Raw genomic sequence first — 18208 nt, 5'->3', positions numbered from 1 at the left:
CAGTGAGGAGGCGGCTTTGGTGCTATAACTGGAAGGAAGTGGGAACCACAAGAGCAAAGACCCTAAGAAGGGGCAGTTGCTATTGGATCAAAGATTTGCCTCTCTACATCCAAACCCTTTTCTATCCATTTCAGATAACTTTCCTGAAACCCAGGTCTGATCTTATTCCACTCTTCTGATTTAAAAACTTCATTGATTCCCAACGCCTATAAAGTCCCTAAATTTCTAATGAATTTTATTGTATGGAAATTATACAGACCTCTACACATAGAGATACATCTCCACTGCCTCCATGAAGCTTCCCCTGACTACCACCTGCTGGCTGCATCCACAGCACTGTCCCCTCATACCACCCTGACTGTAGAGTCTACCACTCCCCACACTTGATTAAGAAGACATTTCCCATGGCTGGGGCATGTCCACATCTCTGCCCCACCAACAGACCAGGATAGAGCCCTGCATCTCACAGCACTGAGATGGACACAGGACAGACATCACCACTGATGCCCCAGCGCAGAGCTGTGTATGAGCAGAGACCACATGCTCACATCCCCAGCTGTCCTAACTGTTCTCTGCAGCTGGACACTGAGAGAAGAGGCTAAGGAGCTCACTTACCAGCCCCATGTTACAGGGGAAAGACCAAGACAGACCTGGCTTCAAACCTTGGCTCTGCACTTGCTAGAGGCATAATACTGAATGAGTATCTTAGTTACTTCTGAACAGGTTTCCTTTATGTATATAAAGGAGACAATAGTATTAGCCTGGAAGCACTGTGGTGAGGGCTGGATATAAGGCATGTGACGTACCTCCCATCTGGCAGATGTTGGAACATTGATCTCTACTGTCAGCATTCAAGCTGGTTAGCTCTCGATGGAGGAGAATTCTATCTCAAGCCCCTAGACAACACCCCTAAACACAGCTGGCTCTTCCCCTCAGGGACATCCCTGGCCACCCACCACGGTGGTTCAAAACCGCCCACTCTGAGTTCAGGAGGAAAGACTGCACACACTGGCACCATGTTCTGAAGTCAGACGTGTGCTGAGCAGGGATGGACTGTCACCAAATAAAACTGAAACCCATGTTCACAAAGATATAATTCAACCTTCTGTTCCTCTTACCTCCTTTCCCCCCACCACACACACTATTAAGAAAGTAGACAGGAGAAACTGATTAATCCTGCCTCTTAGTAATTAAAGCAAAAAAATACATTATGCAATGAACTGAAACTAATTCAAAAGTTCATATCTCAACAACCCAGGGGAGTCCAGCTTCAGAGTCCATCAGCCAAAAGTCTAAAAGTCCTTGAACTAAAGCAGCTCAGGGGTAAAACTCACAGTCATGAGCATGTGGACTACAGTGAAATGCAGCAGAACATCTCTAAGCAGCTCTCTGTACTTAAACACAGTCAACATTTCTTGCCAAACTTCTTTCTCCTTCAGAAAGAGACATCAGACTAAACTTGATCCATTCTAATCAATCCATGCTGGCCCCAACATTGCCAAGAAAATTTCAAAAATTATTTATTGAGTTTGCTACAAAAATTACAATGGCATCACACCCATTTGTGAAAATATAGAAACTTAAATTTATGATCTAAAAGATGGTCAAATTTATGATCTAAAAGATGGGTTTTCCAGGTGTTGCTAGCTGTACAGAATCCACCTGCCAATGCAAGAGATGCAACAGACACAAGTTCAATCCCTAGGTCGGGAAGATCCCCTGGAGGAGGGCATGACAACCCACTCTAGTATTCTTGCCTGGAGAATTCCATGGACAGAGGAGCCTGGCAGGCTACAGTCCATAGAGTTGCAAAGACTCGGACACGACTCAAGTGACAGCACGCAGAAGCACAGCAAGCACTTAAAAGATGGTCAAAGAAATAGTATATGCATTTTTAACACAATAGAAGAACTCATTCTCAGAGAAGGGGGAAAAAGATCTATGTAAGCCTCATTCAGGATGGAAAGGAATCACTGAATAATGCTTTTTAAATGCATCAACATAATTTCCCCCATGAAGGCTGCCCTGGGCACTTGCAGTGATGGATGATGACAAACTAACAGGCCCGAGACCTGAGGGTCCTCCTATCATTCATGTCACATTCATTCATTCCACAAATGTTTGCCTTCTATTATATGCCATTACCAAGCTGGTGGTGGTGGTGGTTCAGTCACTAAGTCATGTCTAACTCTTGTGACCTGATGGTCTGCAGCCTGCCAGGCTCCTCTGTCCAAAGGATTTCCCAGGTTAAGAATACTGGGGTGTGTGCCAATTGCCATTTTCCAAGAGATATTCCCTACAAACGGATCAAACCCACATCTCCTACCCTGCAGGTGGTCTCTTGCATTGCAGGTGGATTCTTTACCAATTACCAAGCTAAGAACAGTGAATTCCAAGGTACAAGGCAGTCCCTGCCCTCCACCTCACCTGGCCCAGTGGGAAACCAGCAGACAGTAGGCCAATCACACCAGACCTGAGATGCACCGGTACAAGTGTGGATCTTGCACTCTGCAGGCCCAGGGACAGGACGCCTTAAGTCCAGGAGAAGGGGGTAAAACTAGAACTGGGTTTTGAAGGATAAGTAGGAGTTCAGCAGGCTCAGATGGGAAGAAAGGGCATCTACAGCCAATGTAACAGGGTTTGTGGAAGATACAGGTGAGGAGGGAAACCCGCAAAAGTTCAGTGTGGCAAGAGATGAGGCTGAGGAGGTAAGCAGGGGCCAGATTACAAGTTTGGAGTTTATTGGGAGCCACTAAAGAATCTTAATCTGATCAAATGGTTCAACTGCTCCCCACTGCTGATAAGGAAATGAAGACTTAGAAGAGAGAGCCCCATAAACCACTATCTCTATTTTGTTTCATGCGAGTTAATGATCAATGTTAAATGAAGTCCCTTCTCCAACACTGAATAATGGAAAGCACAGCCAAAAGACTTCTGACATCTGGTCTTCTCTGTACCTTCGTTTCCTCATCTGTAAAATGTAGCCACCCCATAGCACTGTTGTGAGGACTAAATGGATAATACAGGAAAAGGGCCTAGAGCAGAGGAAAGGCTCCACTGCTTCCAGGTGCTGGTGATGTACTCACTGTGCTAGTACTAGTGCGACCAGCAGTGTGTGAGCCAAGAGCACTCCACACAGGTCAAAGAGCAGACACAAATTTTACTGCCCCTGTGAAGCTGCTGGGTAGTGGTACAAAAGTGGGGGCCTCTCGGACCGCTGTGTGACTGAAGAGAAAAGAAGAATGAATACCCATTCCCTCACAGACAGTCATAAAGCTGGGCTGAGGGGGGACCAGGAGCCCAGAATGGGGCCATGTTTCCTCAGGCTGATGACAGGTCACACTGCTGCCAGGACACACAGATGAGAATGCCCCGCCGCCCCCCTCCCCCCAACCCCTCCCCCGCCCCCGACTTCCTCAACGGCAGCCACACCCCCAGCCTGGGTGCATCCCCACCCACCCAGGCACAGAAGGCGTATTGTCCCTGCACCTCCCTGTACCTGGCAGGCCTCCACAGTCACCTCCGGAAAAGAGGCATTGCCTGGAACCCACCCACCAGGAAGATCTTTCAGGCTTTGTGCCCAGACCTCTGGAAGGCCCAGAGTTGAGGACGAGACCACACCGGATCACGGCAGGCATCTCCCAGCCCCTTACTCACACACTGCCCGGCGACAGCACCTCTGCCATCAAGGGGCTTAAGACACACACAAAATAAAGAGAAAGCCAGACTATGTGAAAACTGATGAGAACAGGAAACAGTCATGAAAGGGACAAGATTTGTGTGTCTAGAACCCAAACTCCCAGATTTTTGGATTTCACTGACTAAAAACTAACCCCCTGCAAAATTTGGAGGAATTTTCAACAAGTAGTACTAAAACAACTGGACATCCATGGGCAAAAAAATAAACTTCATCCATACCTTATTCCATACACACAAAAATACTCAAAATGGATCATAGACTTGAATGTAAAAACTAAAACTACAAAACCTCTACAATAAAACACGTGACCTTGGTTAGGCAGATTTCAGCTATGACACCAACCAAAAATGCACAAACCATAGAAGAACAGACTTTATTAATTTTTTTTTAACTTCTGCTCCTCAAAAAACACCACCAAGAGAATGAAGACAAGACAAGCTACAGACTGAGACAAAATATTTGTAAATCATAAATTTCACAAGGACTTGTATCCGGAATATACAAAAGAAATCTCAAAACTAATTAATAAAATAAACAACCCAACTTTTTAAATGGGCAAATGATTTGAATAGGCAGTTCACCAAGGAAGATATTCAGACAGCAAACAAACACTTGAAAAGATGCTCAACATCACTAGTCATCAGGGAAATGCAAATTAAAACCACAGTGAGACACTACTACAGGCCTATTAAAATGGCAAAAATTAAAAAGATGACCATATCATGTATTGGCAAGGACATGGAGGAACTGGAACTCTCACTCACTGCTCGTGAGAATGTAGCATAGTACAGCACTTTAGAAATAGAGAATATTTAGGCAGTGTTTTAAAAAGTTAAACCAACACTGCCATCATCAAGGTGTACCACTCTAGTATTCACCCAAGAGCTGTGAAAGCATGCCTGGACACAGACGGATACACAAATGTTCATAACAGCTTTATCTGTAATACCCCTAACTACAAACAGCCCAAAGGTCCATCAATAGGTGAATGAGGGACTTTCCTGGTGGCTCTGTAGATAAGAATCCACCTGCCAATGCAGGGATATGGGCTCAATCCCTGGTCTGGGAAAATCCTACGTACCACGGAGCAGCTAAGTCCGTCGGCCACCACTGAGCTCAGGTGCCGCAACTACTGAAGCCAGCGTACCGAGGGCTGGCTCCACAGCAAGAGGCCACCGCAGTGAGAAGCCCACGCATCGCAACGAAAAGGTAGCCCCTGCTCGCCACAACTAGAGAAAGCCTGTGCCAAGCAATGCAGACCCAGAGCAGCCAAAAATAAGTTAAAATTTTACAAAATAAAGTTATTTTTTTAAGATACTAAAAAAAAAAAAAAAAAAAGGTGAACAAATAAACAAAGTGTGGCATATCTATACACTGGATTAAAAAGAATGAAATATTGATATATGTTACCACAGGGATGAATCTCAAAATAATTTATAAGAAGTGTAGGAAGCCAGACTAAAAAAAAAAGGATACAGTGTATGATTCTACTTATTTAAATTGTAGAAAGTGCAAGCTAATCTATAGTGACAGAAAGCAGACCAACATCCATCTGGGAGTAGTGAGGGGCAGGCAGAAGGAGCTATAGGGGCTCAGGGAAACTTTGGGGGGTGATAGACATGTTCATTATCTTGCACGTGGTGATGGTTTAACGGACGTGCTCATGTGTCAAACCTCATCACACTATACTTTACATATGTGCAACTGATAGTCCGAGTTATACCAAAATCCTTTATAGACTTTTGGAGGCAAATTACAGAAGGCTGCTAACTTTATTTTGTCAAGTAAGTATACTCTTTAAAACACTACCAGCTCATACCACCACCACCAAAAGAAAAGACATTTTCAGACTAAGAGATACAAAGGTCACCATCTTATACCAAAAGATTCCTGCCCAAGAAAAGACAGTTGCTAACCTTAACACAGAAAAACTACCAAGTCTTTATTTTTCTCTCTTTGTGAGGACACGGTTTCAGACCAGCTCTAGTGACTCTCTGAGCTGGGGACACACTGAAGGCTCCACAGTCCTCGGGCCCCACGCTCATCTCCATCTCCAACCGGAGGGGCACTTCAGCCCCAGCAGCCCTGGGACGGTCATAGGTACTGGGCAACACCGCGGCTGGCAAGTGACTGAGACACGGGGTCCCTCCCCTCCCAGAGGACAAGAAGGCACAAGAAGAATGTGCCCTGAAAGGTCCTTGTAAACGCTGCTTTGCTGCTGCTGAAGTGAACTGACTTGTTTCTAGAAGAGCTATTTACCCCCGAGCCAAAGTATCTGTGCTATGCTGCAAGTTAAAGTTCTATACGACAGTATTAAAGTTGTTTACTGAATCTTCCAGGCTAGAGAGGAAATAAAATGTGAGCTCTAAAAAAGAACATGATGTAGACTGGAATCCTTCTGATACTGTGCCAGAATGCTAACAAAATCCCAAAGACCTCCATCAGCTTAGCCCGAGAAGCAGGTTTTGCGTAAATGGCACAGTGCAAGCAATCCTCCTTTGGTGTGGCTGGATTAACGCTAAGAACAGCTGAGTAGGAAAAAGGCCTGATATCGAACCCACCTCCCCAAGTCCCAGCTGTCAGATAGGGAGGGACACCTTCAAGCTCTGCACATTGCCATAAGCAGCAGAGATGGTGTGGGACAAGCACACTCAATAACTAAGCATGGACTTTGTCATTTACAGAGGTCAAATAAACAATGAATCCTGTACCACAAGGACCCCCAGTGTACTTGTGGGGCACCCCAGCCCCATCTACACATACACACCCTGTACACAGCCACCATTTGGTCACGTCTCAGCCTGAGGTGATGGCACCTCACCACGGTCCACCCTCTGTGGAACACAGCCAGGGAAGAGGCCCAAACATGTCTCAAAATCATGCTGGGGTTACTGGGACAGGGAATTCCAGGGCCTCTGTCCCTGTGCATGGTTGAGAAGGGGAAGCCAAGGAAAGAAGCCACAACAGCTGCCTTGTGCATCCCATCCTGCTCAGAAATCCTACAGGTTCTGTCTTGTCCACCACCCTATCCCCTCATTCCCCAATCTCCATTCTATTGGGCTTTCAGACCTAGACTCCTCCAAACCTGCCTCACCCTTTAGACTGAAAGCTCCACTTAGAATACCTTCTGGACTCTCTCAGGACTGGACTTCTAACAAGCACCCCTTGGTCAGATAACAAAGGGACAACTTCCCCCTCCGAGTCTCAGGGCTTCTCCAAACCCAAAAATCCCAGGAAGAATGGCTGGACACTGCAGCATTTAAGTAACACTGAGCCAGACCCACAGTCCAGCTGCTCCTCCATGAGATGAGATGGCTATAGAGAAACTTCACCCTGGCACTTAGTCATGTTTCAAAATAACTCCAGAGGTGCAGTTCTGCATATGACATGAAGCTGCAGCAAGCTGTAGAAGAAAGCTGAGATATGAAGTTATTAAATGCAAATAAGATATGAAGTTATTAAATATTTAAGGAACTAACAGCTGCTAATGCCAGGGCAATGGCAGCTTGCAAATTTCCAGTCAGAATAATGATTCTGTTATGTCAGGAGCTGAGTCAAAAGCACAAACCCTGTTTTATTCCACCCTCTGCAGAGGATACAAAGTTTTTCTCAAAGCAACTTTTCAGGAAGTTAGTCTGTTCATTGGGTAGTGCCTTAAAAAATTGAAACAAGAAAACAACTGTCTCTCTATATATATCTGGTAACTCCAAGTGTCTATAACACCCACCATGTAGAGGCCTGAAAGCATGTTCCACTCATGTTTCCATTCTTGAGCAAGGCAATTTGATGTGACAGTCAGGTAAAAATTAAATATCTGACTACTAAAGGAACCAGTCAGAGAATGGACATGTCCAGGGCAAAATGGTCACATTAAATTTTTGGCTGCCATTTCTGATGAATTCCACAATCCTAAACTGCACACTGATCGTAAGCACCACCCTTCCTAGCTATGAGACCTGTCACCTAACCTCTCTTAAGGCCAGTTTTCTACCTCAAAACAAAGTTGTCACAAGAATAAGTATAATCATGCATGGAAAGGTATAGGCTCAAAATAAGCCTCAATAAATATTAAATCTTCTAAAATCTTTATGACAATGATGATAACCTCAAAAACCAATTCAGGAGGGTGAAAGAGAACCGGGAGATTGGCAAAGAGCCTAGCCCTAAGCAGGGGGATGAGGCCTGGAGGCTCCAGCCCCCGAGGCCGGCCTTCCCTCCGTATGGGACACGAGCTGTCTAACCATATTCTGTCTCCCCCAACTAAAATGTAAGGCCTGGTCTACTGAGTTCCTGCTGTGACCCCCAGAGCCTAGAACTGTGCCTTGCACATGACAGAAGTTCAACTATTTGTTCAAAACATGAATGGGGACTTAGGAATCTCTTGGAATTGCATGCAAAAAATGTTTGAGCCCCTTAGTGGCGTGGGAAGGTGGCATGGAATCTATTTTCATGAAATTCTGAAGGAGAACTGAGACCCAAATACAGGTCAAAAATCATAGTGCTGAGTTTCAAGCACATATATCAGAACACTAATGACCAAGGTTAGGTGAGCAGGGCAGTAAAATTACAGAGCAAAATCTAACAAAGAGGAGGGCTCTCCTAGAAGAGAAAAGGCCTCTCAGGGCGGCCACCATGCAATAGGCAGCTTCACCGGGGGCAGGCCCTAGCCTTTAAGTCCATGGTTTGGGTTCAGGAATGTATTCTGCAAACTAGAGCCTCAGAGGAGGGAGCAGGAATTCACTGAATTTTATATATATGCTGTTCAGTCACGTCCGACTCTTTGTGACCCCATGGGCTGCAACATGCCAGGCTTCTCTGACCATCACCAACTGCCAGAGCTTACTCAAACTCATGTCCAATGAGTCGGTGATGCCATCCAACCATCTTATCCTCTGTCATCCCCTTCACTTCCTGCCTTCAATCTTTCCCAGCATCAGGGTCTTTTCTAAGAGTCGGCTCTTGGCATCAGGTGGCCAAAGGATTGGAGCTTCAGCTTCAGATCAATCCTTCCAATGAATATTCAGGACTGATTTCCTTTAGGATGGACTGGTTGGATCTCCTGGTCCAGGGGACTCTCAAGAGTCTTCTCCAACACCACAGTTCAAAAGCATCAATTCTTCAGCACTCAGCCTTCTTTATGGTCCAACTCTCACATCCATACATGACTACTGGAAAAACCATAGTTATGACTAGACAGACCTTTGTCAGCAAAGTAATGTCTCTGCTTTTTACTATGCTGTCTAGGTTGATCACAGCTTTTCTTCCAAGGAGCAAGTGTCTTTTAATTTCATGGCTGCAGTCACCATCTGCAGTGATACTGGAGCCCAAGAAAATAAAGTCTATCACTGTTTCCCCATCTATCTGCCATGAAGTGATGGGACCAGATGCCATGATCTTCGCTTTTTGAATGTTTAGTTTTAAGCCCAGTGGTCCTTGAGAAGGCATTCAAATGCCAGATATACAGAAGGACATACAGGGCAAGAAAAGGGCAACAACAGTTACTGAATTCTCCCCACAAAAGGATGCTTTGTTTTAAGACTAACAAGGTCCTGAGATTCCTAAACGATAGTACTTTTTGATTCAATGATTCAGGAAATCAAGATGACAAAAGACTACAATAAATTCAAGCTTTAAAATGAATTGTTATTTTATTAATCATAATCATAGCATCATTTTTATACAGTAACATATAAATATTTTGTTTGTCTGTGTGTCTTTGTGTGTGTACAAGGGCAGTTAAAAAAAAAAACCCATCTACAAAGTACACCTGGTAGGTACAGTCCTCTGTAACTATCCTCTAATGCCCTAGAGAACCAGGGTCCCTGTGGGGAACCACCAATGCACTGGAGAGAGAACTTTAAGGTGGATCTGGGTCTGAGGAGTTACTAAGCTTCTGTGAGCCTCTTTCCTCACTGCAAAGTCAGAATCAAAAAGTCACATGGCAGGACAGTTGGGAGGCTTAAAGGCACGCAATGGCCACACTAAACAGGGCTCTCAAAGTGCAACACTGTCCCAGGCAAGTACACAACACATACTTATTCATCCTGCCCTCACAACAATCCTCCCATTATGCCCATTTTAGAAGTGAGGTAACTGAGGCACAGAAAGATCAGGAAATTCCCAAGGACCCACAATAAACTGCAGAACTGGGATTCAAGCCCTGGCAATAAACTCGCGACATACACCTGCAGCACAGAACACTGGGCTGGCCCACGACCATTACTCAGCAGGGCTTGTCCCACTGCTCCAAGAAGGCCCTCCTACACCAGAGAGCAACCTGAGATGAAAAGTCAGGGCCCCATCAACAGCAGGAGCCTGCAGAGGGACCAGAAGCAGTGCTTCACAGCCTCTGGGTACTGGAATCTTCCACCTCCACCCCAAGGAGGGAAAGCTCCTTCCTCTTACCCACTCCCCAGGAGTTCGGGGCGGGGCAGGGGTGCTGACAGAGTTTGCTTCTTGAGAGTGGGCCTCCCCCTCTTCCAGTCACACCACTAACATTAAGTTTTTGTAAGGCAAGGCTTTAAAGGTTTGGGGTTTTCTTCCCCCTGCCTTTTTACTTATAAGTTAAGAGGGCATGCTATTTTTAACTATTTCCAAATTTCACGAACCTGCAAGTTCCTAGTGGAAGTTGTAGACAAACTAGCACAGGTACAAAATAGCAATTCTGGAGATTTGTTCCAATTATGGAAACAAATTTGTCTAGCTTTAAAGGGAGGTAATGAGACAGCCCAGTCCAATCCCAACTAAGCAACTTCAGACTTACACCTGCAAGACCAAGAAAGAAAGAAAGAAATCTAAAAGGCAAAATAACAAAAGTCTGGAATTTACTGTACCAACTACTTCACTACATTTTCATAAAAGGAGGCATACTGCAGCACTCCAATCATCCAATCACATTTTTTTTCCATGACCTCTGCATGGCCAGACTACCAGCTCTGGCCCCACTTCAAGGCCCCTTTTCTGTGAGACTATCAGGTAAGGCCTAACTCTGGGCTCCAGTCACCCGTCCCAGTTCTAAAAAGCAGAAGAAACTTGATGGAACAATGTCAACCTGTCCAACCCAGAATAAAGCTGGGGCTAAGGGCTGCTGAGGAATCATGCCTCATGGTTCAAAGGTCCATGTCCTGAAATAGTCACCCCATTCCATTCCGTGCCACACCCTGCCAAGCTGGGGCAGTTGGGCAGAGCTTTCTCAGGAAATAAAACAGGAAATGTGGAAAGGACAAAGGGAAGTTATGACCGTGTACCTCTGGAGCTTAGTGGTTACCATCTAGCTTGGTTGAGAAGCCATAGGAAGCCTTAGGGCTTCCATCCAGCCACTACCAGCATCTTCACCTTACAAACAAACCACACCTCAGCCAGCTGACCAGGCAACAGCCACCAGACATGTTTAGGCATCTGTGGAAACCAGGGCAAAGTACAATTTCCATGTGTGTAATAAAAACACAGACTACCAAGCACAGCACAAAGCATTACTCTAAAATTTGGGCTTACTGACTGAACAAACAGGTGGGAAAGGGAAGCAGAAGCCAGGCGGCACCAGCTGCGCCAGTGCAGTAACACAGGCCCACAGCACTGGCAGCAAGAACTCACCTGTGCCTGAGAAGCAAAGCTCTTGTCATGCTTCTGTGTAGTTGGTGATTATTTCCTCTTATTTCTGCCTTAATATGTAGTGATGTTTTGTTGTGTTGTGAACATCAGACTTTCTTAGCTAGGATAAGAGGAACCAAGAATAGAGGAGTTTTTGCCCAGGACAAGGCCAGAGAACTAAAGAAGAAACAGCAATAGAGGCGAGCAGCAGGCATCCAGGGGCGGGGACCCGAGGGTGAGGGCTGAGGTCTGGCCGCTGCTCCCCACCCAGGGCCCTCCTGTCCTTGCTAAGCAGTTTTTCCTTTGCAGGCCCTGAGAAATGAGCCACCAGGAAAGAAAACAGGACTCCGCTCAATCTGCAGGTGAACACCTAAGAACATTGGAATGTGAAAAGCTAAGCCAATCCACGGTAAAGGACAAGGTGACTTCAGAAGGAAAAAACAAACAAGCCAAAAAGAAAGAAAAGAAAAAGAGTAAACACCAACAGTATGAACATCCCAGTACTTCTCTGGAATGTTTGCCTCTAGTAATGGCAGAGATAGGAATGTCCCTCAGAGCTACACGGGAGAAATGCAAAGGATGGCGACATCCCCCAGGCTGTCCTGGTGGAGATGACAGCAGCAGAAACAATCTTGCATGGTCTTTCCCAATATGCGTATTACAAGTGAGGAAAAGAAAACCAGAACAAGTTCTGAGTCAGACCTTGGTTCAGAGCATCATGACAGCTGAATTAATCAAAGAATGCAATCACAAATATTTACCACTAAGGGAATGTAGAACATTAGCTCAGGTGATTAATAAAGAAAGTAGTAAGGACTTTTTCAAAGACTGCTTCTTGCTTATGAAGTAAAATATCTCATTCAAGTAAAATTATATCCAGAAACTTGGGAGGAAATATGACTCATTTAAGAAACCTCACAAAAGTTTATCTCACATATACTTGAAAGTTCTAAAGGCCAAAGTAATTTAAAGAGGAAAAAAAAAAAAATCTCTATTTTTTTCTCTTAAAAATCAGAAATATAAACCCAGAAGTGACAGAGCAGGCTTTCAAACAAAACACTCTAAGATGTTCATATCCTTTAATCCAAGAATTCTAGTTCTGGGAATTTATACCCAGGAACTAATTATACAAATGAAAAAAAGAAAAATGAAATTGTCAACTGCAAATGCATCTACAATAAAGCAAAAAAAAAAAAAAAAAAAGTGGAAATAACATAAAATGTTCATTATCAGAGGAATGTTTTAATCTCATTACATCAACAGGCTTACACACCCATTAAAAATCTTTTTAAGAACAATGATAACATGGAAAAATATTTGATAAAATATTTAAGGAGATCTGAATAACACAACTGTAACAGTGAAGACTGATGAAGAGAGACAGGGACATGAAGCCAGGCAGTGGGTGTGTGCGCTCAGTCATGTCCTATTCTTCGAGACTCTATGGACTGTAGCCTGCCAGGCTCCTCTGTCCATGGGATTCTCCTAGCAAGAAATACTGGAGTAGGTTGCCATTTCCTTCTCAGGGGATCTTCCCAACCCAGGAATCAAATCTCCATCGCCTGCATTGCAGGCGGATTCTTTACCACTGGTAAAATTTCAGTTTACCAGGAATCTCTCTCTCCCTCAACACAACGTAGCCAGTGCAGGCTTCAAACTCTCTCCCCTGTCTACAACCCTGGGGACCTTGGGCTCAGCACATGGTCTCACTACCTGCAGTACCCTCATGTTCGAACTGGCAACCTGGGAGTCTCGAGTGTCTGTGAGGACAGACAGGGGTAACGCAGCTCTCCAGCCTCTTCTGAAGCTGGGAACAAAGCAGTCAGTTAGTAGGTGCAGCTACTGCTTCTAAGATAACTTTAAACCGCAAAGCATATGGAAAGTAGAACACAAAGAGTTCTTTATTCAAAAGAAATCTATTTTCTATGTTGTGCCTTCAATTTTTAAAAGACCAGAAAGCAAAGAAAGTCTTTTGACATAAAAGTGACTGATATTTACAAGCATAAAAACAAACATCTGCTGTAATTTACCTGTACAAATGATCTTCCCTTGCTGTCACGCCAATGAAATGGAAATGTGACGTTCTTCTGCAATTTCACGCAGTGTAGTGCAAATGGACGCTTGACAGAAATACAATTTCTTCTCCCCTAAGTGAGTGCTTTTTCAATCTCATACAGCACCTTTCAGAAAGCAGCTAGTGGAAGATGAGGCAGGAGCACTCCCACCGAAGCCAGGAGCTCTGAAGTCCCAGCTCAGCTGTTCAAAAGCCTCTCTCTTTATGCCGTATCTCCCCACTGCATACATTAGTGCAAACTCTTGGATTATCTTTATCAAGTTAGTTGTAGGCAGAGATCCTGTCTTAAACAAAAGACTACATAACTTGCCTCTTTTCTGTGTTTCCAAGAGGTGGGGAAGGAAGATTAACTTACAGATTTTTTTCATATTTGAGGACAAGTGACTCAGAAGGCACCTATTCAAGACAGCAGATAAGCATGGCTTCAGAGTCAGGCCGAGGGCCAGCTCTGCTGGTGACCCTGTGAAGGTCACTTCATCTCTCAGAGCTTTGGTTTACTCTTGTGTAAAGTGGAGTTAACTCCATCTGTAGCAAAAACTGAATGAGCGGGAGTGTAAAGTTTCCTGTAGGGTCCCCCATGAGCCCCCACAGCCAGAGGCCTGTCCCAGACGGCAAACAGCCTCTGCTCTGCCCTCCTCACTGGCTGTCAGGCTCCTTAATTGATGACACCTTCACTGGTGCAGAGGGCACAATCACTTCATTAATTAAAACATCATCATGTCTCAGCTAAACAGCGCCCAGGTAGGCCCGCTCCCTCCTCCAGAAATCAGCCAGCTACAGAACCCACTAATAGCAGGTCTGGAGGTCCACATGGGCTGCGGAGCCTGCTCTGTGGTTCTTCTGAAGATCACAGCTCACACTTGGCACACTTAGTTGGCGACAACATAATTGGATACCATGGAACACAAGCACTGTTTAAAATATGAAAATGTTCACAAACTATGGTTTGGGTATCACTTTACAATAATAAAATCTCATGTATTCAGTAGGAAACTTCAAAGCACTAGCCACAGTTTATTCTCTATGTTAAAGACCACCCTGTAGGTTGCAGCAGAGACCCCCATAACTGGGCTCTCTAAGAACTATGTATTCAGGCTGAGGTCCACATGGGGTCCTGGCTGGCCAGCCTCAGGCAAAACCACTGACCCTCCAGACCTCCCTCTTATCCTCCTCTGGAAAATGAAGAGGGGAGCAGACCAACAAGGCTGTTTTGAAAACAAAATGAGGACTATGGGAAGATTCCTGGTGAACTGAAAATGCCTATGCAACCAAGCTGTTTATTTATTTTAATTATAGAGTCAACTTATTGCTTAAATGTTAATTTTTAAAGTAAAAAGGCAATGTAACAGTGCGGAAATCAAGAAACTTTCCATTATTCTACAACCTTAACTACAGTCACTGTATATTGTTTTAATATTTTACACGTGATGAGTGTACCTATTGCTTTACAATTTGCTTTTTCAAGTCTTTATATTTTTCATTACCTGAGTATGAGCTATTGTCACCATCAAACAGGGTCCCTTCCAACTCTGAGTCACTAAAGCTAGTCACAACACCAAAGGTCAGGCTTTCTAATAGCCTATGTAATGCTCAACTCGAGCACAGAATCACCAGCCCAGATGGGAACAAGGCCTCTGTGTGGCAGGGCTGCCCTCAAAATCCAGGGAGAGATCGCCTTCAGGCCTTCACCCCAAGGGGGTCCCCAAGGGGACAGAATCAGAGAGAAGCTTAGAGGAAGAGAACAGAAAAGACAGGCCTTGTCCGTGGCAGGATGGGAGGGTATTCCAAGCAGGGTTGGAAACCTCATCCACATCAACCACCCCAACAGCATCCCTGTCAAGGAAAGGTCTGAGTATACGGAATAGACTTAGGCTGAGAAAAGAATACTGCATCTTAGGATTTTCAGTAGAACTGGATAGTGTAACATCAGTTTGAGACCTTTAAAGGTGTATTTTCTCTTAATTAGCCAACTCACTCAGTAGGCACTGCACTTCGAGGGATACCAACATTACTGAGTTGGCATCACAGACCAGGCACAGGTGCTGAGCTCAGGGTCTACAGTCCATTCCCACACATTACCCTCCTCAGGTCATATGAGGAGGGGCTGTCAGTACCCTGGTTTGGGAGATGTTGAAGCATTTGGCCAAGGAAATTGCCTAGTAGTGGAGCTGGAACTCAAATTCAGGGCTATGTGGCTCTGAAGCCATGCTACCTGCTGTATCTACTGCAATATTACTTTTTTTTTTTTTTTGCAGGAACTGGCAGTGAAAGATACACACTAACTGTGTGGATCTGTGAGCATAAGCCGTATGAAAAGAGAAGCAGGACCCAGGCAGCTGCTGTATTACCAACGTAAATACAGGCAAAGAAATTGAGTCAAGACTGATGCCAATCCCACTGTGGAAGTCCCTCTCATTAGAGATTAGCACTGCTTCCTAAGAATTTCCATGGAAATCCCTGAGCATCCCGGGACGTAAGTGACTTTTGTTAAAATGAGCCATTTGAAACACCCCTTGCCCATCTGCATCCCTGACATCTCACCTGACGTCTCACTCCTGTGCAGAGCCTCAACCTGCTGTGTCTGCTACCCCAAAACGGCTCCTCCATCCTCCAGAAGGAGGTCCAAATCCTTGCCTGGCCTACAAGGCAGGTCACACAAAATGAAGCCCGCCCGCCCACCCTCGGGGGCCCCTCTCACACCTCCACATTCTTTACAACTCCATACCTCTGCCTGGGATTCTTTTTCCAGTCATCATCTGCCTGGAGAGTAAAACCACTGCAAGGTCACCTCCCTGAAGGTCAGCTCTCTGCAGTGTCCCGAAGGCAGTCAGCTCCACCCTCCTCTGTCTGCCCTTCCTTTGTACAGACTCTCATCTGCTCCTGTCACAAAGATGGGATCGCTTCTAAGCTCACCTCCTGACCAACAGTCACCTGAATCTCAGTATCTGAGAACCGTGAGTAGAGCCAAGCATCAGGGGCACCACATACACACAGTGGCCAGGAAGGCTCCCTTCAACCCAACCTGCACACTTCCCCTCATCAGGGCACACTCCCTTCAAACAGCTCAGGAAATGAAATTTAAATAAAAAGCAGAACTTTGACACAGCAGCCTAAAGGAGTTCCCAGCTCACTACTAACAACTCTGCTACTCTATCAATATTTAAATCACGGACCGGCCCCTGGAAAAAAAGAGCCAACAGATGCAAGTTTCCTGGCCATGGTGTGTGTGCATCATAGCATGCGTGTGCTCAGTTGTGTCCAACTCTTTGTGACCCTGTGGACTGTAACTCACCAGGCTCCTCTGTCCACGGGATTTTCCAAGCAAGAATACTGGAGCTAGTTGCCATTTCCTTCTCCAGGGGATCTTCCGGACCCAGGTCAGAGGAGGGCCCATAAACACTAGCAGAGTTCACAGCATGCAGTATAGTTAACTGGATGCCACCTCTGTCCAGTGGCAGCTGCCTGGAGTTTACCCTTCATCACCAGCCTTGCCCTCTGACAGCTTCACCTCACCACTGCCTCTTGCGAGCAATTCCCAGGAAGCTGACACATGACATCAGGCTTTATGTTGGACTTCAGTGAGGCTGTGCATGTCTGCCTCAGTCTCTCCAGTATTCTAAAGAAATGCACTATGAAATGAGCAAATAACCCTTTTCCATGCCTGGAGAGTTGGCCAGTCTCCTTACAGGTATCAGGCGTAACAGAACACATACGTATACTACATTTGAGAGATATGTACTGTAGACCATCTTAGTTCCTCCAAGTCTGATTCTTCAACACATCTTCATTATGATGAGTCTTTTCATCAGTAATAAACCACTTAATATCTGTGAGGCTTTAAACTTTAGTATACTTTTGCATACACAACTTCTTTACATAGCTGATACTCTGTACTCTGTTAATAAACTGAAAAAAAAAAAAAAAAAAAGTCCCTAAAATATTCAGAATCTGATCAGAGGGCCACAGGAAGCCCTGTGGATAGTCATGGTGATTGGCACAATCCACACCTGACTCTCAAACACCCTCCCTACCCCACCTCTACCCACCCACCCAGTGGCTCTGGGCTTAGGGAGGCGCCTCTCAGGCTGCAGGAAAAGTCTCATCTGTGAGGACATATTTGCCAGAACAAGTCAAATGTTAGGAATTTTCTCTTAACATTTATTTCACAAGTTTCTCAAGTGCCATGCAACTGGAAAGTAATAATTTCAATATACTCTTTAATCAATAAACATTAAACAAGTATGCTCAAAACACTCAAGTCCTACAAACGTTTCCCAGGGAAAAGTATGGCATAAAAAAATAACAAAAACATAATAAGTAACCTTTTGACAGTCAAGAAAGGTGTTTAGTGATCCAAATTCAAACCAAAAAAAACAAAAAACAAAAAACAAAGCAGTCCTCTCAGCAGATGAACAAATATTTCCTCTGTAAGTGACACACTCTGAGATATTTACACTGCCAAACATAACTCATAATGACAACCACCAAGGAAGCTAAACCTAATGGAAAAACCCCAGGCTGGCAATCAGGAGCCCTGACTCTGGTCCTAGGACAGGCTGCTGGCTATGTAATCCTACTAAAGTGGTGGCCAGGCCTGGTACCCCTCTCTCTAGGGGAGAAGAATACTCCTACCCTAAGAAGGAGTATCCATCACCACCCACACTGCTCAGAAATGTTTGGGGGACTAAAAAAAAAAAAAGAGATGAAAATGCTCTGGAGTGTCTTCCATAAATACGAGGCATTATTATTATTAGCTCAAAGATGACCAGGAAAATAGGATTATAGAATATCAGAGGTGAGAGGGAGCTTAGAGGTGAGATGATCAAGGAGTTCCTCATCTGGGG

The 18208-nt window shown here is 44.9% G+C and overlaps 1 protein-coding gene across 3 annotated transcripts in view; it reads right to left on the bottom strand.

Moving 5' to 3' along the window:
- Window positions 1-18208, bottom strand: part of PACSIN2 (protein kinase C and casein kinase substrate in neurons 2) — a 114820-nt gene that overhangs the window by 91273 nt on the left and 5339 nt on the right. The window contains exon 1 of one of the 3 annotated variants that reach the window (XM_055566035.1): window positions 13321-14391. The exons of the other annotated variants lie outside the window; for them this stretch is intronic. The gene's annotated coding sequence lies outside the window, so the exon portion shown is untranslated. Of the gene's footprint in view, window positions 1-13320; window positions 14392-18208 lie in introns of those variants that run through there. 3 annotated transcript variants of the gene reach the window in all.

Source organism: Bubalus kerabau, chromosome 1 (genome assembly GCF_029407905.1).
Source record: "Bubalus kerabau isolate K-KA32 ecotype Philippines breed swamp buffalo chromosome 1, PCC_UOA_SB_1v2, whole genome shotgun sequence".
NCBI lineage: Eukaryota > Metazoa > Chordata > Mammalia > Artiodactyla > Bovidae > Bubalus > Bubalus kerabau.
The sequence above is the reverse complement of the archived record's forward strand: the minus strand, read 5'-3'. Positions and strand labels throughout refer to the sequence as shown.